General features: G+C 43.1%; 1 pseudogene; it reads right to left on the reverse strand.

Annotated features, from left to right (window-relative positions):
• Window positions 1–1,984: 1,984 nt before the first annotated feature.
• On the reverse strand, window positions 1,985–4,869 carry LOC150053609 (ubiquitin-associated protein 2-like; annotated as a pseudogene).
• Window positions 4,870–19,361: the final 14,492 nt, after the last annotated feature.

Here is a 19,361-nt window from a genome sequence, read left to right on the forward strand (position 1 = left end):
GCTACTCAGAAGGCTGAGATCTGAGGATCACGGTTCAAAGCCAGCCTGGGCAGAAAAGTCCCCCATGAGACTCTTATCTCCAATTAACCACTCAAAAACTGGAAGTGGAGCTGTGGCTAAAGTAGTAGAGGGTTACCCTTGAGCAAAAGAGCCCAGGGACAGCAGCCAGGCCCTAAGTTCAAGCCCCATGATTGACTAAATAAATACAACCCAAATCTGGTTGTTGTTTTTGTTTGTAGGGCTCCAACTCAGTACCTAGCCACAGTCCCTGAGCTTTTGTGCTCAAAGCTAGCACTCTACTGCTTGAGTCACAGCTCTACTTTCCCATTTTCAGATAGTTAATAAGAGATGAGAGTTGCATCGATTTTCCTGCCCAAGCTGACTTCAAATCATAATCCTCAGATCTTAGCCTACTGAGTAGCTAGAATAACAGATATGTGTCACCAACATCCAGCAAAAATCTGTTCATTTGTAAAGTATTTGTGTAATATCTCCCACTAGTTTTTTTTTTGAGTGGAGATTTGTAATGGAAATTATTTTTCTAATAACATTTTTATTAGCTTTCTCTATTTCCTTTTTATTTTTTTATTTTGTTTGTATGCTTTGGATTAAATCTAGAAGTCTTATTCTATTAATACGCTATACCTCCTTTCCCTCTCCTTCTCTCTCCCTCCTCCCCCTCTCCTTTTCCCTGTCTTTCTCCTGGAACACAGGACCTTGTAATTCCCCCTAGGCTTGCTTGCTCATGGAAGACTCTCATCACTTGAACAATGCCCTTAGTCAAGATTTTTTTACTGTTTCTTTTCTGCTTGGGTTAACTTCAAACCTTAATTCTCCAGATCTCAGATACTGGAATGGCTGAGATTATAGGCATGAGCTCCAATGCTTACCTCCTTTACCCTCCTTCTTTTTGTGCAGGCTGTACAATGCTGTGTAGCACAGTAAGAGGCAGTGGTATTATGGTTAAGAGAAAACTTAAGTCATCTGAGCTCCTGACTTTTTTCTCTGAGGTATTTATTCATTTTCTGAACCTTGTTCCATGTATTTGACCTCATACTTATCATTCCATCTTGACCTTAGAACATGGCCTCCCTCTGAACACTTTGCAATTAAATTCGGGCTACCAGGAGTCACTTGCAAAACTTTCATCGTATTGTTCAGGAAGACAATTCTATTTTTTCCTGTTAAGCATGAATCTGGGAGAACACAGGCCTGAAACTATAGTAAGCCATCTTCCCATTCCATAGACTGTGAGTGTGAAGTCCTCACTTAGGTGAGCAGATCTAGAGGGGTGAAAGTGCTAACATACTCCTTGAGTCCTTGGGCTCTTTTTTTTTTCTCTCAGAACCTTATTAGGTAGAATCTGGGCAAGGGGAAACCACCAAAACAGTTGCCTACCTGGTGCAGGACAACTGGCATAGAGGAGCCATTGCTTGGAGACGGACTTTCACTGATGTGGAAGCAGATCTTTGATTTTTTTTTTAAAGGGGGGCTGACTGGATGAACATCTGAGACCCAGTTCAAATTATTTGTAAAATGGTCGGCCAGAAAAAGACAAGTTTCTAGGGACAGGACTGAGCAGAAGCCCTAGGGTTTATGTTGGGCAGGGGATCATCTCTGTTATTCTCAGATGAAGATTTGGTGGAAGAGAGACCCTGACAAATGACAGAAGGGAGAAAAATAACAGTGCACAAGGGAGATGTCGTGATTGATGATTCTTCATTGGTATCCGACCCCGGTGCTCAAACTGCCTGAACTAGTCCTCCAGTGCCTTCTGGGACAGGGGCTGTGTGGAATACCTGAAGGCAGAAGAGCCATAAGGGGCTTACTTGGCTACAGTGAGGAGGGTCTCAATTAGGAGAGCAGAGTTGGCTGCTACCTGAAACCATACCCTTGGCTCCCACAGGCTTCTATCACATTTACAAATACATACATAAATTACATTACATACAATAGCAAACTAGGAGGCAGGCTCCCCACATAGGCTCAGCTCACGTATAGTTACGAGTCTCAGTTCTAGGAAAGGGCACTGAGTTCCCAGAAATGTGCTCCACGTGCTCTCTCCTGCGTAGGGTAAGCCCTGCCCCAGAGCCCATCCTCTCTTCGGGGGTCTAATTTGTCCAGTATGGAGAGTTCCCATAGGTCGCTTTGGAAGCTTGAGACTTGGGCTGCAGGGAGTTGGGCTGGTTGCATTGACCGGAGCCACTCTGGACATCCTGCGGAAGGTGGTGGTACAGCAGCTGCGAGTGGGGCTGCTGGTGGGCTGGCAGGATGTGCAGGAATGGGGGGGGGGGCGCATAGCCAGCAGTGGCTCCAGGAGCCATAGCTCTTGCGGAGCCCAGGGCCGAGGGTAGGCTGAAAGGTGGAGGTGTGCCTGCATGAAATCCCTGCTTGTCAAAGGTCTGTGTCTGGTTATAGACCGAACCAGTCATGTCAGGGAGGCCAGAGGTACTTGAAGACACTGAAGCTCCTTTGCCAGGCCCAGAACCAGCAGACTTGTTTGGTGCCTGTGATGATCCACCATAGCCACCCTTGGTATAGTCTCCTGCGGCCGTCCCCTGGGTTAAGTCATCGTAACCCGTACTGGCCATAACCACGGGCCTGCTGGAAAGGGGTGGGAGGGGTGCTGAGGTTCACACCATGCTGCTGGCTGGCGGGGACAAACACAGGGGGCCCATACTGGAAGGCACTGGGCACGCTTGTGTAATAGGGGAGGCCAGTGTAGCTGTAGCCAGGTGCAGGGTTCCAAAAAGGCTGCCGGGCTGTGTGGTGGGCCTGGGATTGGATCTGCTGTGGCTGAGCTGGTGTGGCGGGGGGTGCAGGAGATGCAGAGTCACCTGGGCCAAACTTGGTGATATCACCTGAATATGGATTATTAGCTAGCTGGGACAAGGAGGGTAAAGTGGCAGTGTGCTGGGATGCCCAGGGCAGAAGCATAGTGCAGGAAGCCCATAGATGGGAGGGTGGAGGGAGGGTCTGTTGTCTTTGGAGTTGGAATGGATGAAGTAGAAGTGTCTAGTGTCTGCTGACTTCATCCAGCGCTGTGTCCGTTTGTGATAGTTGCGGGAGTTGACTCGGATGGACTCACAGAGCTTTGGTATGTGATCCTGTTGTGCACAGAACTGGTCATAGGAGGAAGATGTTGGCTAGTGGAGCTCAGGGCTGAGCTGGTCAGACTAGAGGAGGTAATAACTGAAGTTGTATAGGTGGTGTTCTGTCCAGCAGTTGTCATTGGTAAAGAGGTATTCAAAGGATCACTTACAGACTTTGAATATAAGCTGATGGGAATTTGATTACTATTTTCACTACTTGGAGATGCTCCAAACTCAGTGAGAGAAGGTTCTGTTCCAAATTCCAAGGCCCCAAACTGAACATTTAATCCTATGATATTTGTTGAGCCAGGCATTTCCACTGCAGAAGCTGGAATCTTAGAAGCGGGAGGTATCCGTGGCTTCTGGAGTTTGATGTGTTTGGGCTGTGGTTGGTGAACAGATATGGAGATATTTTCCACAGCTGTGTTAGAAAGCTGCAAGAGTTTGTTCACAGTGGAAGTACCATTTCCAGGTGCTGAATTCTATGTTTTGCCTGAGAAGGAAAGGACTCCAAACCAGGAGGAGGAACATTGTCTGGGTCTGGTGCTGCTGTGGCTGGCTCATTTGGCTAAGAACTGGAGATGGTTCAGGCTGAGATTTAAAATCAAAATGATTAAGGGCTGCAGACTGGGATACTGAGGGCTTGAGATCCCAAGATGTAGTAGTCGTAGGGGAGCTAGTACTATTCTGCTGTGAACTTGGGGTGGCAGTAAACTGGCTCAAACTTGAAGTATTCAACTGGTCTAAAATCTGCGAGCTGGTCATATTTGCCATTTTTGATGGTGCAAGCTCTCCAAATCCTGAGCCAAGGACGGATGACAGACTCTGAGGAGAGTAAGCGTTGGTAGCAGTAGAGTTGCCATTTCCTGGTGCCATTTTATTATTGTGTTGAGAATTTGTGGAAACCAGGACTTGTCCAAAGCCCTGCTGCTGGGAGGTTTCAAAGGAGTTGACTTCCGAGGTCTGACTGGAGGGAATAGGCTTCTGAAGCAAGGCTACTAGGTCGATACTTTGCCCAGGTGTGATGTGATTCTCCGCTAGGACAGATGAGGCAGTGAAGACTTTTGTTTCAGAAAGATCTTCAGTCCAGTCTTCTGCTGTCTACTCCTCCACAGAATTCTTCCAGGCACCTGCTTTGAGTCCATAGGAAGTTTTTGTTTGGCAGATCTTGACCTGCACTGTGACATTTTGATACCATTTCGGGTCCCTCATCTGCACCATTCTGAGTAGCTTCCCAAACAACTAGCTTTGTTCCACAGCTATTTGTAGATGTAGAATCGGAATAATCTGCAGGATTAAATGTCCCCATACTTTGGGATGAGAATCTCCCTGTCCCTCTCCCTCTGCTACGTCCAAATCCTCTATCCCGAGCTCGCTTGCCACGGTCTGAAGGCTTATCCCCTTGGTTGCAATCAATTCCATTCTCTTCACCTCTAAACTCTCTGCCTCGATTGCCACCTCTTCCTTTCCGGTTGTTGTTTCCACGTCCATGACTTGCTTCTCTCTCTATTTTCTTCTCTTTGTTCTTTGTTTTCTGAATTTTCTTTTCCAAAATTCTTTTTCTTTCCCCCAACAGTCTTCCATGATGTCATATCTGAATTTCCTTCCAGCAATATATTGTTAGCTTTGTTCACATTTCGTTACAGTCATGTAGTGCCACTATGCATTCATCCTGATTTTTTCCTGTCACTTCCATCAGCTGTTTAACTTTAGCTTCGAAATCTGAATCATTCTTATCAAAGATCACTTGAGCGAGACGCATCTGTTCGGCTGTTGCTGGTATTTGATAATGGAGGCAAAGTCACACAGTGGAAAAAAATACTTTCTTCAACAACTGGTACTGGGAAACCCAGACGGCCATACACAGAAAACTGAAAATACCCTGCTTGTCAGTATGCACGAAGATCAATTCAAAGTGTATCCATCCTTGGGCTCTTTATTTATTTATTTTTGCCCGTTGTGGGGCTTGAACTCAGAGAGTCTGGGCACTGTCCTTGGGTTTTCTCAAGGCTAGACTCTATAACTTCCAGCTTTTTCTGTATATGTAGTACGAAGGAAGGAATCAAACCCAGGGCTTCATGCATGCTAGGCAAGCATTCTACCACTAGGCCATGCTCCCCACTCTTCTTGGACTCTTTGAAGGGAGCAACTTTGTACTAATGATTAGTTGAGAAAAGTGTCTTTGCTTATTTGTTTAAGCCTTTGTGAAGGAAGTTTTTTCCTCAGGAAATGCCAGTCGATCTCAAACCTCGTTTACCACTTTGCTGATAGACTCATCCCCAGAGTGTACCAGTCTTACCATATTTCTTTACATGTTCAATTCCCACTAACATCTAGAACAATGTCTCATCCACAACACTCCTTATAAGCTGCTTTAGAAAAGCTGCTTCTTGGTTAGCCTGCTAATGGCTATGTTTTTCTCTTAATCAGTAAAGTAATCCGCAGAAGAACTTCCAAATATTTGAGCTTTCTGTTTGTTTGAATCCACGTTAAACTGAAACTTAGTGTAAATAAATACTTGGAATGCTTACTACTTGCTCCAGTACAACAGTCTGCAAGGAAGATACAGAATGGATTGGTCTTCAATCACCAGCTCAATAAAATATATTGTTTATTTCCAACTTTCGTAAAAAATTTAAAAACCCAAGGTAAAAACTCTAGTTTTTCTTTGGAATTTGATTCCTTTCACACTGTAGCTCAAGATGTCTTCCCCATAAAAAAGAGGGTAGAAAATAAGGCATCTGCTATTTATTACTGTGAAAACTTGGCAGTAATTCTCTATCAATATGGAGGTATCGGCTGTGATGTGGCATTAACTGACTAGAGTCACTTATCCAGAATGCTGAATACACTGAGAATAATACCACTGGAAATATTAGGACTACGGACATCTATAATGCCTATAGCCTAATTTTTGGCTGTTTTTTTTTTACAGCAATTTTTTTGCCTTGACTGGCTTTGAATTATAATTCTCTAGATCTCAGCCTTTTGAGTAGCTAGGATTATAAGAAGGAGTCACTGGTGTCTGGCATGCCTTGACCCGTGTGTGTGTGTGTGTGTGTGTGTGTGTGTGTGTGTGTATTGCTGGGAATCAAACTAGGGCCGTACCATGCTAGGCCAGTGATCTGGCTCTGAGCCCCTTGGTATTCTTGCATTACTAACTGCTGAGTGAACTGTGTCCCTCTGAAACAGGAAGGGAGAGTTTGCTTCCATATCTTTGTGGCACAGTACTGCTATAAGAATATAAACAAATGATCAGATTAATATTCAAGTTCATTATAGTTCTAATTGTGGTGGACCTTTCCTGAGTGCTCATTATGTTCCAAGGACTTGGTACATATCTGTAACAGGTAGTGATTCTACTCCTTTTTTCTTTTCTTTGTGGGTCATGGGGCTTTAACATGGCCTGGGCACTGTCCTACCACTCTACCCTTGAGCCAAGCCCCACTGCCCGTGGGTGGCAGGTCCTTTGGTGTCCTGGCTGGCTTTGAACCTTGATCCTCAGATCTCAGCCTCCTAAGTAGCTAGGATTACAGGCTTGAGCCACCATGCCTAGCTCTACTCCTTTTTTAAAAAAAAATTATTTTTTGCTGGTCCTGGGGCTGGAACTCAGGACCTGAGCATGGTCCTTGGGCATTTTCCTCAAGAATAGTGCTCTACCACTTGAGCCACAGCACCACTTCCGGCTTTTCTATGTATGTGGTACTGCAGAATCAAATTTGGCTCTTCGTGCATGCTAGGCAAGCACTCTACCTAGGCTACCTATGCTAGGCCAAACTCATGGCCCCTCTACTTCTATTTTTATAAGCCCATTACTTTGGTTTGGTTACATCACACATTTTCAAGGTCACATGAGTAGTAACTGAAGAGCTAGGATTTCATACCGTGTGTGTGTTGGGGGGGGAGGTACATGCACATCTGTCTGTCTGTCTGCTGGTACTGGGGCTTAAACTCAGGGCTGTCCCTGAGTTTTGCTCAAGGTTGGAACTTTACTATTTGTGCCACAGTTCCATTTTCAGATTTCAGTGGTTAATTGGAGGTAAGAGTCTCATGGACTTTCCTTGTCTGGGCTGGCTTTAATCCTTGGATCTCAGCCTCCTGATCTCTCCTAGTTGAGATTTGAAAATGAAAATGTTTGATGATATCAAATACCTCCAAAGAAAGCAAAGGAATCAATGAAAAATATTCATTGGCCTTGGTAACCAGAAAGACCTTTAAAAAAATATCAAAGTACAGAACCAACAGCAAGTAAGCAAGGCAAGTGTGATCACATCAAATAAGCAAAGGGAACAATCAGATCCTGAAATCTCAGCTAGGATTACTGGCATAAGCCATTGATGTCAGGGCAGGAACATATTTTGTAGAAATAATAGACATGTTTTGAATAATTTACGTATGAAAATGTTTACTGTGGGGCTGGGAGTTTGGCCTAATGATAGAGTGTTTGCCTACCATGCACCAAGACCCAGGTTCAATTCCTCAGTACCACATACATAGAAAAAAAAGCTGCAAGTGGTGCTGAGGCTCAAGTGGTAGAGCTCTAGCCTTGAGAAAACCCAAGAACAGTGGTCAGGCCCTGAGTTCAGTCACCAGGACTGGCAAAGAAAAAAAAAAAAAGAAAATGTTTACTGTGACATTGCTAGTAGGGGCCAGAAAATCCTGACTATTCATCAATAAATACAGCTTAAAGTAACAAGTCTCAAATACAGAGGTAAAATAAAAAGGAATTAAATGGTGTGGTGGAGGCATCGTATTCCACAGAGCCCATGTTATATTGAAGTAACTTAGCCATATTACTTAAGTCTCATGGCTAGGAGTCCAAGAGGACTAAATCAAGACAGTATCAAAGTGGTAACGAGCTTAAGTCTTATATTCCTGATTGGTCTTCACAGGTGCAGATATACTTATTGGAATATTGTCAATTATCTCCAGAGCATTGGAAAATGCTTATCTCCAATACAAGGAAATCTACCATGCACCCATGTCCAGCTGTTGAACAGAACAATACAGTGTGTCTACTTTGTGCCAGGTACCCACATATGTAATATGTATATACATAATCCATGTATTCCATGGTAAACATGCTGCTTGGGATAGAAGCAGATTATCTTATTCTCACCAACATTATCTGTACACATGCATGTTCATATATGATGCTCAATATGCAAGAACTAGAGAAAAATAATTCTTTTTTTAATGGGGTTGCAGTGGAATCAGGGGGCCACTTTTTATGACCAAAAACCCAATCAAGTGCTACCTACCTATATAGAGCAGGTGAGCCACATACCTGATGCTTACCCACTTGGCAGGATTTTCTATTGCTTCTCTTTCCTCTATTACCCACGAAATCATATTTCCGATTGTTCCAGAACACAGCATGATTAAGCATCTTTATCTCACTGTCTAAGAAGGGCGAAGTGTAAGAGAGATCATTAAGAACATAAAACTGCATAGATAGGTGAAGAAATAGTGATAGCATTAATGCCTAGCGTGCATATAGCCGTGGGTTCAATTCCTTAGTAGCACATACACAGAAAAAGCCAGAAGTGCTACTGTGGCTCATGTGGTGGAGTGCTAGCCTTGAGAAAACTCAAGGACAGTGCCTAGGCCCTGAGTTCAAGCCCCAGGACTGGTTAAAAAATAATAATAAAAGAGGGCCGGGAGCATAGCCTCGTGGTACAGTGCTTGCCTCGAATGCACAAAACCCTGGGTTCCATTCCTTGGTACCACATACACAGAAAAAAACTGCAAGTGGTGCTGTGGTTCAAGTGGCAGAGGCTAGCCTTGAGCAAAAAGTGTCCAAGGACAGTGCCCAGGCCCTGAGTTCAAGTCTGACTGGCAAAAAAAATGAGTTATAGATCTATCTGTAGAGTAATTGGCTGCAATCCTAGGAAACTTGCAAGACAGGAGAACCATGGTTTTAAGGCTAATCAAGGTAACATAGCAAGACCCTGACTCAAAACAAAGAGTAATTAGATTATGAATGAAAACTGAAGTCAAGGAAGTAATGTGCAAAGTAGAAAGGAAAGGCAGAAGAAATAAATCTAGGAATAGTGAATGCTTGGCTGACCAATGGAGAAAAGACAGAAAAGTAGAGGCCTGAAGTTTATCAAATGACTCACCACAATGGATTATCATGGAAACAAAGGGAGGCAAGAACTCCAAGAAAGACAATATTTGGTGATATAAAAGAAAGCAAAGAAATCAATGAAAAATGTTCATTGGCCTTGGCAACCGGAAAGGCCTTTAAAAGAATATCAAGGTACAGAAGCAACAGCAAGATAAGTAAGACCACATCAAACAAGCAAAGGGAACAATCAGCAAAATGACCAGACAGTCCAAAGAATACAGACTGTTTGCAGCCTATGACTTTGGTAAGAAGTTAATTTCCAAAGTAAATGTAAGGAGCTCATGCAACTCAATAGTAAAATACTCAAATAAACTAACTCCAAAATATACACATGATCTGACTTTTTCCCAAAGAAGAGACACAAATAGCCCACAAGTATGAGAAAAGGTATTTAACATCACACATCTTCTGGGAAATGCAAATCAAAACCACAATAAAGCTGGGCTCTGGTGGCTCAAACTTGTGATCCTAACTAATCAGTAGTCTGAGACCTGAGGATTGCATTTAAGGTCAGCCAGGTGGGAAAGTCTGTGAAATGCTTATCTCCAACTAACTACCAATATGCTGGAAGTAGAGCTGTTGGTCAAATGGTAGAGCTCTAGCTTTGAGTAAAATAACTAAAGAAGAGCGGCTCAGACACCAAGTTCAAGCCCCAGTGTCAGCATAAAACAAAACAAAAAACCACAGGAAACATCTGTTTGAATTACTATTATCAAAAAGACAAGACATCAGGGTAGGCAGGCCTGTGAAGGAAAGGAACCCTCCTTAAACACAACAAGTAGGAATAGAAATTGTTTCAGCCATTGTGGAAAACAGTAGGAAGTTCTTCAAAAAATTAAATTAGGACAACCATCACTTGTGATAATATGGATGGATCTATAGACATTATGCTAAGTAAATAAGTCAGTCAAAAACACATATATATGTGTATTGCATATTTGTACAATCTTTAAAATGAGGTGCTCAAAAATAGAGGCTAAAATGGAGGTTGCTAGGACCTGGGGGATGATGAAAGTAGAGGTCACTAAATTCTGAGGCTCAAAAATGAGCAAACCTGCTGGCTAGCTAGCCAGAGGATCTTATGACTGCTGCTGCTGCTGCTATTCCTGTCACTATGTTGAGATGGGGTTGGGACAGGCTTTGATGGACTTGATGAGATTTTGTTGATTGGCTTTCTCTCTATTCGTAAATATTATGGACTTTTTCTTTTTCAGACAATGGTTTAAGTCTTACACAGGGAAGCATCTGAGAGCTCCGTTTCCATGTCTACAATCCAGTACAGTCCCTTTCAAGGGATCGGCTCACCTTTGCATTTTACCTGGCTCTTTGTATTTCTCCAGGCAGCTCATGTCCTTGAATGATGGATGGCCTCTTTCACAGTCAGGCTGTATTTCCTAACAATATGCTAGAGAAAAACAACTATTTAAAATAACAAGCCAAGCTGGGCTCTTGATGTCTCACACCTGTCATGGAAGCTACTCAGGAGGCTGAAATCCAAGTATTGCAGATCAAAGCCAGTCTATGTAGCAAAGGTCATGAGAATCTCACATCCATGTAACTAGCAAAAGTTGGATGTAGAGCTGTAGCTTAAGAGGTAGAGTACTTGGGGCCAGGAGTTTGGCCTAGTGTTAGAGTGCTTGCCTAGCATGCACGAAGAGCCAAGTTTGACTCCTTGGTACCATATACATTGAAAAGAAAGCCAGAAGTGGTGCTGAGGCTCAAGTGGTAGAGCTCTAGCCTTGAGAAAGCCCAAGGACAGTGCTCAGGACCTGTGTTCAAGCCCCAGGACTGGCAAGGTGGGGGGGAAGGGGGTAGAGGGAAAGGTTATAGAGAAGAATCTTGTAATGGAGGAAGCAATTAGGAATCTCTTACATTTCTTCAGGCCCTGTTTGACATCAGGCATAGTACCAAGTATATAAAATCTCATTTAATTTTATAAACAACATACAAACACACTCTGGAAGTTAAAAGAGGTATGAGAGATCACACACAGGTTGCAAAACATAATCAAACTTGGTGTCAACTAACTCAAACCCAAGAAGCTAACTAATAACTGTGGTCAGAGGAAAAGATGAGTCATGGGCTATTCTCATTTATGATCCATATGAAATCATAGGTTCTATTTTTCTTTTTTAAATCACACATGGGGCCGGGGAGTTTGGCCTAGTAGTAGAGTGCTTGCCTAGCATACACAAAGACCTGGGTGTTGGAGACCATTGCTATCAGCCTCCTGAGGCCGTAAGATTATAAGATGGCACCTTGCAGCTCGCTAATGAGTCAGTACTTGCTGACCAGGAAGCTTCTTTGCATTTGTTGATTTGTTTCTTCTGTGCTTGTGGATAGAGTGGATCACTAGATCTCTTCCAGGTTTGTTTGCTGCTTTGCAGATGACCTTTACTGTGATTGGCTGCTTAAGGATATAAATAGTGTGGGGTTTCCGGAGAAGAAGGAAGAAGAAGGGAGAAAAGATGGAGAAGGGAGAGGAGAGAGGAGAGAGAAATAAACGACCTCTGCTTGCAGCGATTTGAGTCTGTGATCATTCCAGTACGCCTCCGAAGTGACATGTCGTTGTGGCAGGCAGCGACACCTGGGTTCAATTCCTTGGTACCACATATACAGAAAAGGCTGGAATGGTGCTCTGACTCAAGTGGTAGAGCTCTAGCCTTGAGAAAGCCCAAGGACAGTGCTCAGGCCCTGAGTTCAAGCCCCAGGACTGACAAAAAAAATCATACATGTAAGTAAAAGCCCAAGGTACTCCTCATATCATCCTGGTTTCATATGTAAATCAGCCAATGACTGAGCCCAGTTCTTTCCATATTGGAAGTCCGAACCCAGCCAATTACCTACAGCTTTTCCTGAGCACCCACTGCCCAGCATGATGAAATTCAAGAGGAATTAAAAGCCCAGTCTAAACTTCCTGGACTCTCCAGGTAACAGAATAGAGGGGAGAATTCCAATCCAAGTTGTTCTGGCCTGTGCTGCAACTCAGAAAGCTGTTTTGGTGACAATGCCCCTGAGCCATTCACATGCATGCTTGAGTGGGTCTGAGTCAGTTTCATAGACTTTTATCTGAAAAGATCTGAATTCTCAATTTTATTGCAAAAGCAGACTTCCTGAGCTTGCACCCGCATGTACTAGATGTGTGCCAGATGTTTTGATGGCATGAAGTTACCAATGATAATGACGAGAGTGAAGAAGTCTAAGCCAGTATTATCTCGTTTACTGTCCTGGAATCTAAATATAGTCCCATGCCTTTGATTCCTTCTATTATTTATATGACCTCATATGCCTTCACTAGCAAGACATTAGCTATCTTTGACCATGAATTCCTTAAGAAATCAAAACACTTCTTCAATCAAAGGGGTGATGATCTACTTCCAAAGCCAGGTTCAGAGACTGGAGAATAAATGAATTCATGGGGCTCTTTGCTCTTTTTTCCATAATGGGTCACTGCTGTATTTTTTTTTTTTTTGCCAATCCTGGGCTTGAGTTCAGGGCCTGAGCACTGTCCTTGGACTTTCTCAAGGCTAGAGCTCTACCACTTGAGCCTCAACACCATTTCTAGCTTTTTTTCTATGTATGTGGTGCCAAGGAATTGAACCCGGGTCTTCGTGCATGCTAGGCAAGCACTCTACCACTAGGCAAAACTCCCGGCCCCTCCTGAGCTTTTTCTCCTGATGAAGGGATGCCATTATTTTTTTGTTGTTGTTGTTAGTCCTGTGGCTTGAAATCCGGGTACAGCCCGGAGGTACAGCCCTACCCCTTGAGCCACAACATCACTTCTGGTTTTCTAGTTGTTAATTGGAGATAAGAGTCCCATGTGCCCAGGCTGGCTTTGAACCACGATCCTCAGATCTCAGCCTCCTGAGTAGCCAGGATTACAGGTGTGAGCCACTGCACTCAGCTGGGAAATGCCATTTTTTGTTTCAGATTCTATCATAGCACACAGATCACCAATCTTTATATTCACAGTTCAGCTCCTCTGCACCCTGGTACACATTCAGCATGTCTCATTGTGGTTTCTGGTGGCATCCAGGCAAGGTGACTCCAAACTCAAGATGTCCTTCCCTTGGAGACTGGGCCTCTCTTGAACTCTTGTCCTTCCAAGCAAATGGATCTCACTGAATACTGTCCTAATTCAAGTGAGGTATAATAACCTTGAACCTCAAAGAAAAGATACTAGTCTCTTTTTTTCTTTCTTCCTCTTGGGGATGCCTCATAACGCACCACCTCCTGAGGTTTCAGTCATGTGGTACCACTCACAATGCATCCATCACACTGGATTACAGCATAACTGTGCCCCCCAGATTGGGCAACTCAGCATCATTCATCTCCTTAAGCCCTTCTAACCCCAGCTTTCTAGCCAAGACAATTGGGAAAAACAAGTATGTCATTATAGCAGCAATAGGTCACTGATAGCCTTCATAATTCACTGAAGTAGATCCAGAAGAATACCAATGACATGAACCAGTATGATTTCCTGAAGTTTTTTTTAAAGCTAGAATATATCTTCTGTTCCTCTAGAAACTCCATTACACATGTAATAACTGCTACCATTTATTCCACATATATTGCACTAAAACTTTACCTGCATTATCTCATCCCTCCTGTAAGAGGTATGAGAGAGCTAGGCACAGTGGCTCATGCCTATAATCCTAGCTACTCAAGAGGCTGAGATCTGAGGATCACAGTTCAAAGCCAGCCCAGGCGCTACATTACATGAGACTCTTATCTCCAATTAACCATGAGAAAATGGGAAGAGGTTCAAGGGGTAGGGCTTGAGCTGAAGGGCTCACGGAAAACGCCCAGGCCCAAAGTTCAAGTCCCACGACTAACACCAAAAAAGATATGAGTTTGATAGATCTAAGATGCACAGTAATTGTAGCACAAGGTAGAATGTGGAAAGGATTACATGAGTGAGATAAATGCAATGTGGGAGATTATTTCTAAGGAGAGAGGCTCATTCAGTTATCATTCAACATCATAATGGTGTGTTTATTTCTACCTGTCTCAATAATCTCAAAGACTGTAGAGCAAAGGATAAAAACAAATCACCTTTTGATGTCTGCACTTAGGCCATCAGGGTAGGCGCCTTGGAAGTAGTGGCATGTGAGCTATATGCATGGAAGGTTTGCGACGACTTCTAAATAAACCAGGGTGGAAATCTCTGGTACTCCTGGGTTTCACCTGGATCTCATTATACTAAGCCCATCCTCTGAAAGGGAAAAAACAAGGCACTGTTAAGTTCCCTGTTCAGTTTTTCTCCAAGGCCCTAATTTTGAGATCTTTGATGGCAACCAGTCCTTCCCTTCCACACAACTGGCTTTTTTCCCATTAGAGATTGTTGGGTACTTTTCCTTAACTTCATGTTGTTTGTGACCTCTTCTCCAATTTTCCAATTCTGAGTCACATATTCCCTCCTTCTCCCCCAGAGAAAAAAACAGCTAGCCTTTAAACTTCCAAACCTCTTGGAAAAGGGCCAAGCTTCCATAAACTTCAGAATATTATTACGTGAATTAAAATGTTCACATGCTGTCAACTTTGCAGTTACTCCAACATTTATTTTGGAAAGTATTACATTTGGAAAGTGGGAAGCATTCCAAAACATTTCCTTACCTTGAAATATCATTAGACACAGGATATTTTAAAATCATTTCTTGCTCAAAAGTTAGCAAATAATCTGTACAAATAGACACATCAAATTGCCTCATGTAACATTAGTTAAGGACTCTGGCTTACAAGATTCCTATAGAGAATTTGTTGAGAAATTTGGGACAAAAGGCTGTACTAACTCATTAAAGCAGTCTTTCAGAATTCCTTGGAGTTAACTCCCACTTGGTTCTCATGGCATATTTCTCTTCCAGTTTCTGATTATTACACTTTTCTTAATTGTGTCCTCCCCCCAAGATCTAACTTACTTGACCTCCATCCTCTTGATCACAGTTTTAGCACTCCAAAGATATCCCTAATAGCTGGGGCAACTTTTTTTCTCTTCACTATCCCCTCCTATCCCCTCTCCCCCACTTAGGTTGATTGTGTAAGGGTAAAGCAAACAATAAGAGAGCCTCAGAGTCAGATGTCCTAGGGAACTCTCACTACTCCCTTTCTATAAGGTGGCTCAGTTTCCAGTGACTCTGATAAGCTTTCAGTGGCTAGCCACAAGTAAGACAGGAGAAAAAGCACCTGCAATAATGGAAAGTGTACAGTCCTTTTTAGTCTTTTTTTTCTTGCCAGTCCTGGAGTTTGAACTCAGGGCCCAAGCACTGTCCTTGGGCATTTTCCTCAAGGGTAGCACTCTGCCACTTGAACCATTTCTGTTTTTTTCTATGTATGTGGTACCAAGGAATCGAACCCGGGTCTTGGTGCACTCTACCAATAGGCCAAACTCCTGGCCCCAGTCCTTGTTAGTCTTTTTAAAGTAAAGTTTAATAAGAATGGAACCCAACATCATCCATTATCTCATTTATGCAAAAGAAAATTTAATACATTGCTTGTGTGTGCACATGTATGTGTGCATTTAAGTGTGTGTGTGTGTGTGTGTGTGTTTTAAATGTGTAAGAGAAGTGGAAAGACATGTTCAAACAGATAATTGTTACCTCTGGGAATGAAAGTAAATTTAGATGGGAGCAGAAGGCAGAAGATGTCCTTTTCTTTTTACATAGAGAAAAAAAATGCTTTAAAGAACACTACCGAATGACATGTACTTGTATAGAAAGGTAGACAAATAATATCAAGTTAAAAAACAGTAAAATTTGCCAGGTGCCAGGGGCTCACACCTGTGATCCTAGCTACTTAGAAGGCTGAAATCTGAGGATAATGATTTGAAACCAGCTCAGGCAGGAAAGTCTGTAAGAGACTTACTTACAAGTAAGCATCAAAAAAAAAATCAGAAGTGAAGTAGTAGCTCAAGTGGTAGAAAACTAGCCTTGCACACAAAAGCTCAGTGTCTAAGCCTGGAGTCAAGGCCCAGGATGGACATAAATAAATAAATAAGATTAAAGTGACACAAAAAGGTAACTCTTGGTTTGGAATATGGCTTAGTAGTTGAGTGCTTATCTAGCAGGCATGATGCCCTGATTTGATTCTTCAGTACCATATAAACCAAAAAAAAATAGCAGTAATGTGTTGTAGCTCTAGCCATACAGCGCTAGCCTTGAGCAAAAACAGCTCAGGAACAGCGCCCAGGCCCTGAGTTCAAGCCAGAGAATTGACAAAAAAAATAAAAAATTTAAGAAACAGTAGCTTTGGGGAAAAATGTTAACATACACAATTGACTCTATGTATCTATCTATCTATCTATCTATCGAGAAATATATTCCTGGAATACATCTTTCCCTCCCCCGCTCCCCAGCCATGGGGCTTGAACTCTGGACCTTGGTGCTGTCACTGAATGCATTAGCTCAAGGCTAGCTCTCTACTACTTGAGCCACAGTGCCATTTCGGGCTTTCTGGTGGTTAATTGGAGATCAAAGTCTCATGGACTTTAGTGCTCTGCACCTGGTTTCTTGGAATATATCTTAATCTTTTATTTATCAGCTAAAAGCCTATCATTTCCTCAAGATGCAGTTCAGATTCTTTGAACTTCCTCTGTCTCATTCCTTTAGAAATCAAAGTTAGGTGTTCTGTCTCTGCCTTTATGTACCCACTTATCTATCATAACACTATTATTTTAACTTTATTATTTGTCTTTCTCAATTTATAGATGATATTATTATTATTATTATTATTATTATGCCAGTCCTGGGGCTTAAACTCAGGGCCTGAGCACTGTCCTTGGGCTTTCTCAGGGCTAGGGTTCTCCACTTGAGTCACAGCACCACTTCCGGCCTTTTCTATGAATGTGATACCAAGGAATTGAACCTGGGTCTTAGTGCATGCTAGGCAATCACTCTACCAGTAGGCCATGCTCCCTGCCCCTCTAGTTCTATGACATACACACACACACACACACACACACACACACACACACACACACACACACGCACATATGTAGCATAATCTCTTAAGACAGATTTGTAGTTCAGGATCTTCTAGGCTTTCTAGATCACTAAAGGAAGGATCTTCATATCAAGAGAAGACCCATAGACACCATCTAAGTAGAAATGAAACAGTCTTTTCTGGGAAAAGAATGAAAATCACACTCTGTTTTTATGGTTAGAATGGGAAATGCCACTGGCTTCTTATTGGACAATCTTGTAGAGGGACCAACTAACAAAATTAGTCCAAGTTCATTGTGACAGGGAGGCAGGGAGACAGGGCTAAAAGGTCAACAGCCACATGTAATAGAAAGTATAGAGAGTTAAGTGCTGTGGTCAGGGAAGATCCGGTCAAGACATCCAGAGCATGTTCTCCTTTAAAGCACCCACTCTTCAGGTCAGTGAACTAAGCCAGTGGCAGTACAGCTGCTGCAGGGCCAGTCAGATAATGAGAGATACATTTTCAATAGTGATACCAGGAGAAGTTGAAAATCACAGGAGTGGAAGTAGACATTTTGCTCAAGTGGTAGAATGCTAGCCTTGAGTATGGTAAGCCCTGAGTTCAAACCCCAGTACCAGCACAAAGAGAGAGGAAGAAGGAAGGAAGAAAAGAAAGAAAGGAAAGGAGAGAGGAAGTAAGGAAGAAAAAGAAAGGAAGAAAAGAAGGGAGGAGGGAGGCAGAAAAGGAAGAAATAAAGGAAGGATGATAGAAAGGAAAGAGGAAAGAAAGAAAGGAAAGAAGAAAGAAAAAGAAAATCACAGTGGATGATTAGGTTTGAGGACTTAAGGGAAAGTCAACTGGAGCTGTGTTCCCTCTAGCGGCTTAAGAGAAACTGGAAGAGGGGAAACAGTTCTCAAGAATGTGCTACCAGAGTCCCCTCTGTTCTGATAAGAGATTCAAGTCTTTTTGTTTGTTTCATTAGAACTGAGTATATGATCACCAATCTACCTTAAATATTGGGAGGTTTATACCAGCAGCACTTCTGCTTTGGTTTTTACCACACTCTTTGGTACATGGATGGAATCAGGATTTGCCACAAAGTGAATACGATCAATGTAATTTCCACTCATTTTGTTGGGAACCCTTTTAAATCTTCTTTTATAACTCTCAATCCTTATATTAGACAGGTTACTAAGGCACAATGATTACATTTTATAGTACATTCTAGGTGCTTACTGTCTGTCTGTCTGTGCACTGTGATTAAAGATGAGGTCAGGTTTGCCTCATAATGCCCAAGTGGTGGTGGTTGAAACTTTCATCTAGTCTGATGACAGGATGTTGTGTCTTTTATGAGACCTCCTTTCCACAAGCAGATCTCTGTACCTTTCAGTCACTCCTGCGTTCCTCAAGTCCACACTGCCCTAGCAACCCTGAGGTCCTGAATTGCTCACCCCAGGTATACCACTGCCACCCCCGCCATATGCCATTCAGGACTGAGGCCCACCACAGTTCTTCTGGCCATGGAGAGTGAGGAAAGATGTTCTCAAAGCTGGGCACATCTGTGTCATAACACTGACAAATTTAAAAATAACCATTATGAACACTTAAGATAGCACCAGCCAAAGCCCAGGCTATCTTGGGACCTTGGCGAATGCCTCTCTGTGTAGTTCCCAAGATTGGGCTATCTGGCAGGCTCTGATTCTCCTCTCCCTTTGGGAATGACCTCCAGTCAGTTCACTCTACCAAAGGCTCCCATCTCAAGTGGCCCCAGAGAAGGAAGACTGCATTTCCCTTCAGGTTTTCCTGAGGCCTGCCTCTCTTATTCTCATTTCCTCTCCACTGGCTCTGGGAAAGTCCAGTCTCTCCCTCTCCCTCTCCCTCTCCCTCTCCCTCTCCTCCCTCTCCCTCTCCCTCTCCCTCTCCCTCTCCTTCTCCCTCTCCCTCTCCCTCCCTCCCTCCCCCCCCCCCTCTCTCTCTCTCTCTCTCTCTCTCATTGGGTACTTGAATTCTGAGCATTGTCCCTTGAGCCACAGTGCCATTTCCAGTTTTCTGGTGGGGAATGGGAGATTAGCGTCTCATGGACTTTAGTGCCCCTACTGGCTTTGAACCATAATCCTCAGATCTCAGCTAGGATTACAGGTATTGCCAGGGCCAGCCGGCAGCAAACCAGGGTTCACAGATTGGGATTCCTGAAATAGGGGCAAGGACTAGAAAAAATTAAA

Source organism: Megascapheus bottae, chromosome 16 (genome assembly GCF_031878675.1).
Source record: "Megascapheus bottae isolate mThoBot1 chromosome 16, mThoBot2.hap1, whole genome shotgun sequence".
NCBI classification, from domain to species: domain Eukaryota; kingdom Metazoa; phylum Chordata; class Mammalia; order Rodentia; family Geomyidae; genus Megascapheus; species Megascapheus bottae.